At 54.6% G+C, this 8,262-nt stretch overlaps 1 pseudogene; it reads right to left on the reverse strand.

Annotated features, from left to right (window-relative positions):
* Window positions 1-350: 350 nt before the first annotated feature.
* Window positions 351-7,405, reverse strand: LOC116599953 (annotated as a pseudogene).
* Between the last annotated feature and the right edge of the window lie 857 nt (window positions 7,406-8,262).

Here is an 8,262-nt window from a genome sequence, read left to right on the forward strand (position 1 = left end):
AGTCCATCACCTCTGGAAAAGTTGGAGTGCAGGCATGACCATGTGCCCTGAGCGGCAAGGAGGTGCCAGGAGATGGAGGGCTGCTCCCTCTGCAGAAGGTGCAGGGAGATGGCGGGGAGGGGCAGGGGCAGCTTTGGGAGTCATTTGGAAGGGACTACGTTGGAAGCAGTGGGCTGACCCCAGTGATTCCCCCCTCCGGGGAAGAAGGGGTCAGATCCCATCACAGAGGCCTGTCACCCCTTCCCCGCTCGGCCTTCGCCCCCACCGCATCCTCAGGCCGGTGGGATCACACTTCCCCAGGGGTGGCCTCTGGCATCAGGCAACGTCCCGAGATCTGACCAGCAGAGACGTCAGTAGAGGCCTTGTTCTGCACCCGGGAGACCCACAGGCATCCCAGCAGGAGTCGCAGGGATGTTCTCTGCAGAGGAGACCGAGGCAACCGTGTCCTCTTCCTCCAGACGGGTGTGGTCCTCCCACGCCTGCGGCAGCCACTCCGCCGAGCCCCCTGCAGGAGTGTGAACTCCGGACAGCGAGCCTGCCGTGCGAGCCACGGGAACCCGAGCCACAGCCTCTGGGGGCCAGATTGTCTGGGCCCTGCTGCATCGTGGCGGACTTGGCACCGTCCCCAACGCGACCACATGCCAATCCTGCTGGGGTTGCCGGGGCTTGTCACTAATCCTGCTGGCTAGAAAAAAGATACCTGGAATCCGTGGAAGTTTGAACTGGAGCGCATACTCACTCCTAGCAGTCATTGTGTCTGTAATCACTCAGCATAAAAGCTAACACTTAGAGATAACTCACCATGGCTGAGCATTGGGCTGGGTGTGCGACAGGGGTCGCCTACTGGGACCCTCCTTTAACAGCAGGGGACTGTGGCTTGGTAAGGGGAAGAGACTGAGCCGGCAGAGCTGGGCCCCCAGCCCCAAGCTTTATGGCTCCAGAGTCTACTATCTTGACTTCTAGGCCACGGCTGTCTGAGAAAAACCAGGACACCCGTGGGTCCCTTCTTTTCTGTATGTGTTGAGCTAAACCAAGTGTTTAGGCAGCAGTACCAAGAAATCTGCAGAACCTCAAGGTTTCATATCACAGAGTGGGTCACATAGCCCCCTCCCTCCCCCTGGTGGCTATGCCATCCGAGACACATGGAGGCCAGGTCACGGGCAGGGAAAGGGGGCCGCGAGGCTTGCAGACCCCGGGAAGTTCAGGCCCTGAAGAGCTTATGGCACGTCCAACCCCACTGCACCGGCTAGGCTGCAGCCACAAGGAAGACTGGGAAACAGTCTTCCTGGGTCCTCAGGAAGAGGAAACGGTGCACACAGCACCCTCTGCCCCATTCTCCCCCTCTTGCCCACAACCCATCCAGCCCACAGCCACAGATAGTTACACACACCCTTCCCTTGCGTGTTCCTTCTCAAAAAACCTTATTCTCCACAAACGACCCATCAACCTCCCAGAGGTTTGAATAGATAACACCCTCAGGAGTTTCTTCTCCCAAGAGGATCGCCTTTTAATCAAGGGCTATTCAAGACTGAAAGGCCTTAAATAGCCAAAGATATAAATGCCTAATGGTTGAAGTTCAGGCGCAGTCACCGACGTGCTGCACACTTGAGAGATAGCTTATCTCCCTCGCCTTGCCTCCAGCGAGCCTCAGTCTGGAGGGGTCTGAGCCCTGCTCGCCACCCCCCCCCCATCTCCTGTGTTGGCTGGCTAGATACTGGGCTACTGTCTATACTGCCTAGAGCCAGATGGGCTACTGGTGTCGGCTGCAGCTCCTTCCCCATCCAGGAGAGAAGGGGAAGCTGATAAAAGCCAAAATACTGGTCTCAGAGCTCCCTCTTTGAATCTTCCCTTACCAACCCTCCTCCCCCTACCCACAGCCCATTCCACTGTTCTTCTAGAAGCAGAACATCAAGAATTAGCTTGCTAAAGTATGCAAGGAAGGGATGGGGTGGGGGGTCTGACTTTTGTCAGCCCTCTTTCTTTGTCCCTGGGAAGACCAACATGCTGTGATGAGGGGCTTCCTGGCTCAGTGTCCAACCAAGGCAGATGGACAGACCCCTCTCCTGAGGAGAGGCCTCTGTACCTAGAGGCAGTCCCTGGGCCCAGCACTGGTGACAGTCACTGCAGTACCCACGCCTGTCATTCTGCTGCCAGGGTGTTCAGGGGACTCGTCTCCTGCTTTTTTACTACCTCCTTCCCCTGGGGGTCCCCATTCCTATCCTGTTCCATTGACTCTGGCCCCTTTAGCAGCAAAGTCCATCTGAGAACATTGTTCTTTTTGTTCCTGAAACTCTGCATACCATCACATGCCTGGACCGATACACACATGCACACACAGATGTAGACCTGTACACATGTGTTCCACACACACACACATACGCACACTCACAAATCCACTGGTACACACATATACAGGCACACACAGATCCAAGAGTGTTGGGGCAAAGCTATATGGGCGTACACAACACCCAGGTGTATCCATAAATATACATTATGTATATTTATGTACATGTTATGTATCCATAAATATACAGAGGTTGTTTTTTTTTTAATCCCTACTTTTTTTTTTAAGATTTTATTTATTCATTTGACAGACAGAGATCACAAGTAGGCAGAGAGCCCAACGCAGGGCTCAATCCCAGGACCCTGAGATCATGACCTGAGCTGAAGGCAGAGGCTTTAACCCACTGAGCCACCCAGGCACCCCTACAGAGGTATTTAAAGTGTGCTCAGCACACAGAGGCACACGGACTCGTACAGTTTTGCATATTTATAGATAGACACTCCCATGTGCAGGGATAGACACAAGCATGCAAGGATTGACTCTTGTACACACCAAGATGCGTATACACACATGTACGTGTGCACTCACAAACACGCTTGTACACTCTCCCTGCACCCCAAGTGGAACTACACCCTCGGGAAATATGACAGTAGATCACGTAGCTAGCTAGTTAGCTCTGTGCCTTAATCTCTCTCCCTCTGCATCCCCACCCCCCGCCCAACAACGCAGGGCTCTCTGCCCTCCTGATACCCAGCTCAGGCCTGAGCTTCCTGGTTATCAACCCCAGCATCCCGCCTGGAACAAAGAAAGGCAGCAGCGTTCTCCGTCCTTGGGGACAGTGAGGTGAGGGGAAGGGTCTCTAGAATAGGGACGGGAGCCTCACCGCTACCTGATGCTACAATTTTTGCCCCAAGGCCCTCCCAGTGGAAGGCAGCTCCCATCTGAGACTGTGTTCTCTCTAGGGAGGTCAGCTGGGGATGGGGGAAAAGGAGAAGGGATTGGGGTGGGGGACACACCTCAGAAAGGAGTGGAGGACCCATCCCAGGAGCCAGGGACTTTAAACTCGCCCACAGGGGGCTGGGAGAATAGAAAACAGGAGCCAGTATCTGACAGGCCAGGAAGATCCAGAGCTAGAGGAACCAGCTGCCCTAGAGGCCAGGAAGATCCAGAGCTAGAGGAACCAGCTGCCCTAGAGGCCAGGAAGATCCAGAGCTAGAGGAACCAGCTGCCCTAGAGGCCAGGAAGATCCAGAGCTAGAGGAACCAGCTGCCCTAGAGTCCCTAGAGGAAGGGACTTCCTCCCTCCCACGCGGTTTCCCAGGTGGGATCTCCGTACACACCATGCGCACAGCAGTTCTTGAATGGGTGCAGTCCCCTCCACGTTGGAAAGCCCATCCACACTTGTACCCCTTATGGGAGCCAAACAAAGCAGGAGGGACAGTGCCCCACTGCGCACCCATGAGGCAGTCCTCCGGCAGTGGAAGCGGAGGAGGCTGGGCAGGGAAGGCCCATGGGGAGCCCACCAGCCCAGCAGGTGCCTGGCTGCTCCCGCTAGGCTTCCCCACCCAGCCTGGGGCTCCACTGGCAGTCCTCCAGCGTGTGCAATAATGAGATGGAGTTGGGAAATGCTGTGGGAAGTCTGGGGTTTTGGCCAGGAGAGGCTGGGGGACAGAGCCTGGAGGGGTCCAGGGACTGCCAGGGGAGGTCTGAAGGGAGGGGGCTCCGAGGCAGGGGCTCCACACCTCAGGCTTAGAAGGAGCAGACGAAGGGCAAACGCCTTTCACATGAAGTCAGCTGCCAGCAGTGGAAAGCATGGTACGTCAGCGGTCGCCTGTGTGGCAAGCGGTTCTCCTTCCCCCCTTGGCTGGCCGGCGGGGACCAGGACTATCAGGGTGCTTCCCACATGCCCCTTCTAGCTAAGGTGCACCCAGCTCTTCCCGGGGGAGGAGGGGGGCAGTGTGCTAAGAGCTTCATGAATTAGCTGGTTAAAGTATGCCTATTGCACATGATCGTCGCAATGACCCCAAAAGATAGATGTTATCATCATCCCATCTCACAGACGGGAAACGTGAGGCTTAGTGGAGGTAGTAACTTGCCTGGGTCTCAGCCTGCAAGAGGCAGAGCTGGATGTGGATGGCGGCAGGCTTACTCCAGCACAGATGGTCTTAGCCTTGGAGCTAGCTCCCTCACATCTGGCTTCCATGCTGCTCAAAGCTGGCGAATTACCCGTCAGCCAGTCCTAGTTCCCACAGCTTCCCTTCGTCCTTCATCCGTACCTTCCGTTCACATCTCCTCCTCTCCTCTGTTGCATCAGTCACTCCTCGTGGCCCTCATATCAGAGGAAGGATAGCAGCCCCCCAGCCCCAAGCCTAGCGCGGTCGGTGAGGCTGGAGAGCCCCCACCCCATCACCTGGTTTTACTTTGAGGGATCCCTACATTTCAGCCCTCCTCACAGACGATGTGGCTTCTCCAGCTGGGGGAAGGTGTGAGTTTGGAGAGGTATATTCGGAGAACTCAAAGGGACAGTGTGTGAGAGTCTACCTTGCCACTACATTCCCTTGCTCTGGCCCCAGTCCCCCTCACCTCTGGTCCATAGGGCTACATAGTTGCCTTCCCCATTCACAGGCTGCCTGAGGCCCGGTATCCAAAATTCCAGCGTCTCCCATCAGTCCATTGAAATCTCCCGCACGGGAACTAAAGAAGTGATAGGCTGGGTCATAGGGCAGAGGTCCCGGGAGACAGACCCAGGGACCCCAGAGAAGGCCCACTGGGTGCTCCTTTCCCCTCTCACCACCCAGTGGGGAGCCAGATCCGCAAGAGACCCATGCCTGAGAGTTTACAGGCAATGCTGATGCAAGCGCGGCCAGCGTTCCCCCATCACACAGAACACGCTTCTCCATCTTCACAGGGCATACGATCTCCTGGCATTCTTCTTAAAATGCAGATTCCAGTTCAGGAACTCTGGGGTGGGGCCCAAGATTGGGCACTTCTGACAAGCTACCCAGTTTGCCGATGTTGCTGGCCAGGGACCACACACGCGTAGCACATTTCATGGCATTTATTCATCCACAATCCAAAAGCTGCCTTGAGAGAGGGGCTCCATTTTAGAGATGAAGAAACTGAGACTCCAAGGAAGTCATTCAGCTAGTAGGTGACTAAGCGGGGCATGGAGCCTATCTCCTGACTCCAGTGATGCACCAGGAAATGTTCAACGGCCAGCTCCAGGCGAAGGGGAGAACACAGAGGGCAGGAAGAACCCTGATTTACAATTGCCCATTTCCTTGGTGTGCGTACCTCCACTGGGGCAGATTTCAAGCTACAGGCATGAAGTCCGTGAGCACGGAGCTGGGATGAGATGCCTCAAATCATCGGTCCCCCAGACCCAGTCCAAGCCAGCTCCAGTGCCACACTGCCTGCTGCTTGAGGCTGGCCTCAAGGACTGAGATGCGGCTAGATGCCAGCAGGGGGTCCCTGGAGACAGTCAGAGAGAACATCCTGTCCCCAGGGAGGTTGGTACCTCACCTACCCAGCCCTTGAGCACGCCTCCAATCCAGGCCTGGCTTTCATTGACCCCCTCTGGCCATGCACAGGACGTGATGATCTGAGTTGGAGTTGTGTATGGAGACAAACACCTTCTGCAGACATTCAGCAGAAAGAAGAAAATGTAGGGTAGAGAATTCGCCAGTTTTTCTCAAGTCTCTGAGCCTCCAGGAGAGAGCTTCTCATCTCTTTGTAGATCAGAAATCAATGACCTACTTGCCCTTCTCAATCCCATCTTGTGTCCCTTGGTCAGAAACTTTTTGCAAAAACTAATAATACTCAGAATAATCAAAACTTCCATTTGTGAGAGTTTTAATGACCCAGGGACGATTCCAAATACTTCCATGTATTATCTCATTTAATCCTCAACCACATCCCTAACAAGATGGTACTATATATCTCCAGTTGACAAACAAAGAAGCCCCAAAAGGTGAGCTGACCATCCCAGCAACGAAGCCAATGTCAGGCAGAGCCGGGACTAAACACAGGTATATCAAATACCAAAGCCACTCGTGCAGACAGTGGTTCTTAAAGTGCAGGCCCCAGACCTACAGCACCACCATTACCTGGGAATTGTTATACGTGTAATCTCTCAAGTCCTGCCCCAGATTTGCAAAGCCATAAATGTAATTTAACAAGACCTCCTGGAGATCCTGACACACATTATGCTTTAAGAACCACTGATCTCAAAGGGAAGAGAAGGTTGAATCTGATCTCCTCCTCACCTCCAGTCCTCCACTGTAGCATCTCTGCAACTCACCTGAGCTTTTACAAATTTCTCAAGATTCCGCACCAATAGGAAGCAACAAGTCTTGCACCCAGGACTGCCTGGGTTTAAACTTTGTCCACTTCCTCGGGGCACTGAAAGTCCTTGTCTAGGGCAGCTGGGTTGGAATCCATGGCCTAGTCACCCTCAAATGTGTCCCAATAGCCAGAAGACTTGGTCTCCTCTCCTTCTGACTGAATCACCTTCTGGGTCAAGGCAGAGTCTCCCTCCGGCTCCCCTAAACATTCCAGATTCTGACTCAGGTCTGCCTGTGCCTCCCAGCCGTCCAGATTGGGAGCATTATTCTCTGGGAAGAAGGGGTAACCTAAAATTAACTCGGTGGGGGGGGGGGGGGTCCTCCCTTCTTCCAGGACCATGGACAGCTCTGAAGGCCCACATGAGCCACCATCTGTAACCAATACAGGAAGGATCTCCTTAGCATGGGGTGAGGTGAGAACACTTGGGTCGTAGACACAAGTGGGTGAGATCCTGACTTCTGGCCGACACCGTAGGTGTGTATTCTGGGAGGAGGCACCTCTGAGAAGCCCTTCCTCTTCACAGGTGGTGGGGTTTTCCTCTGAAGTAACCCTGGCAGAAAGTTTGGGTCACAGATCCGAGTCCAGGAGAAATCTAATCAGAGATGGGCTGGGGGTCAACCAAAGGGGGGCAGCTGTGGCCCTGGCCCTGTGAGGCAAAATACCTGCAAGATAAAGGAGAAAAAAGAAAGGTTGGTGAGACAGGAAGGGGAGGCTTACCCAGATGGAGAGCAGCAACTGTCCCTAGCAGGAGAAGGGGCAGGAGCAGGGGGCCTTTCATTTCCACCCAGGCTTGGAACAGGGACACAGCTCCCCTTCCCTCCTTGTGGGTGCCTTGTGTGTCTGCACAGCCCCTGGCAGACAGGGGACAAAATCCTTGTTTAACCAGTTGATTAAGGGGCAAAGATTGGTTAGAGCACTCTTTCCTCCCCAGAGAACAGGCACTGAACTGGAGAATTAAGAAAAGGATGTGGGATGTCAGCTCAGGTGCAAAAGTCCCTTTTTCTTGAAAGCCCAATCCCTGCTCCCCCAGACGGCCCTTAGCTCAGACCCTTGCCCCTGCAAGAAGGGGCCTGCTCTGAGTCAGGGCCACTATCATTCATACTGGGAAACAAGGGGGAAAGGATGCTGGCCACGGTGGTCCTGAGGACGGGCTTCCAAGTGGGTCAAGCACTCACCTCTGGGAATCTTGGGTCTCCACTCTCAGTGCTTCTGGCTTTTGGGCCCCAGAGGAGGCTGGGTCAAGGCTCTCATGCTGGGCTTCTGGGGAAGCTGGAAGAGGCAAGGATGATTGCCCCCTGCTGCGGGGGAGCACAGAGGAGCTGATAATAAGAGTTTTGTTCAGTCCTCTCACCTTTGAGAACTGCTGTCTTTTGGTACTTCGGAGACCTATGTCCCAGGGCTCTCTTCCCATGTGCGTATCCAGACACCTTGCTGTGCTCAAGAGTACCCCAGCTGACTGTTGTCTAGGCATTATTACTGCCTCTATAGTGTCCTAGTCTGAACAACACTCCTTAACCCCAGGAGCAGCCTTCCCCTGGTCAGTATCCCAGCTAATGAGGTGGGGAATCCCAGGGGGCTGGGAGACCATGTGGGGAGCAGGTAGGAGGCCAAGGGAGGCTCTGCCCTCCTGAGTAC

This window comes from Mustela erminea, chromosome 9 (genome assembly GCF_009829155.1).
Source record: "Mustela erminea isolate mMusErm1 chromosome 9, mMusErm1.Pri, whole genome shotgun sequence".
Lineage (NCBI taxonomy): Eukaryota > Metazoa > Chordata > Mammalia > Carnivora > Mustelidae > Mustela > Mustela erminea.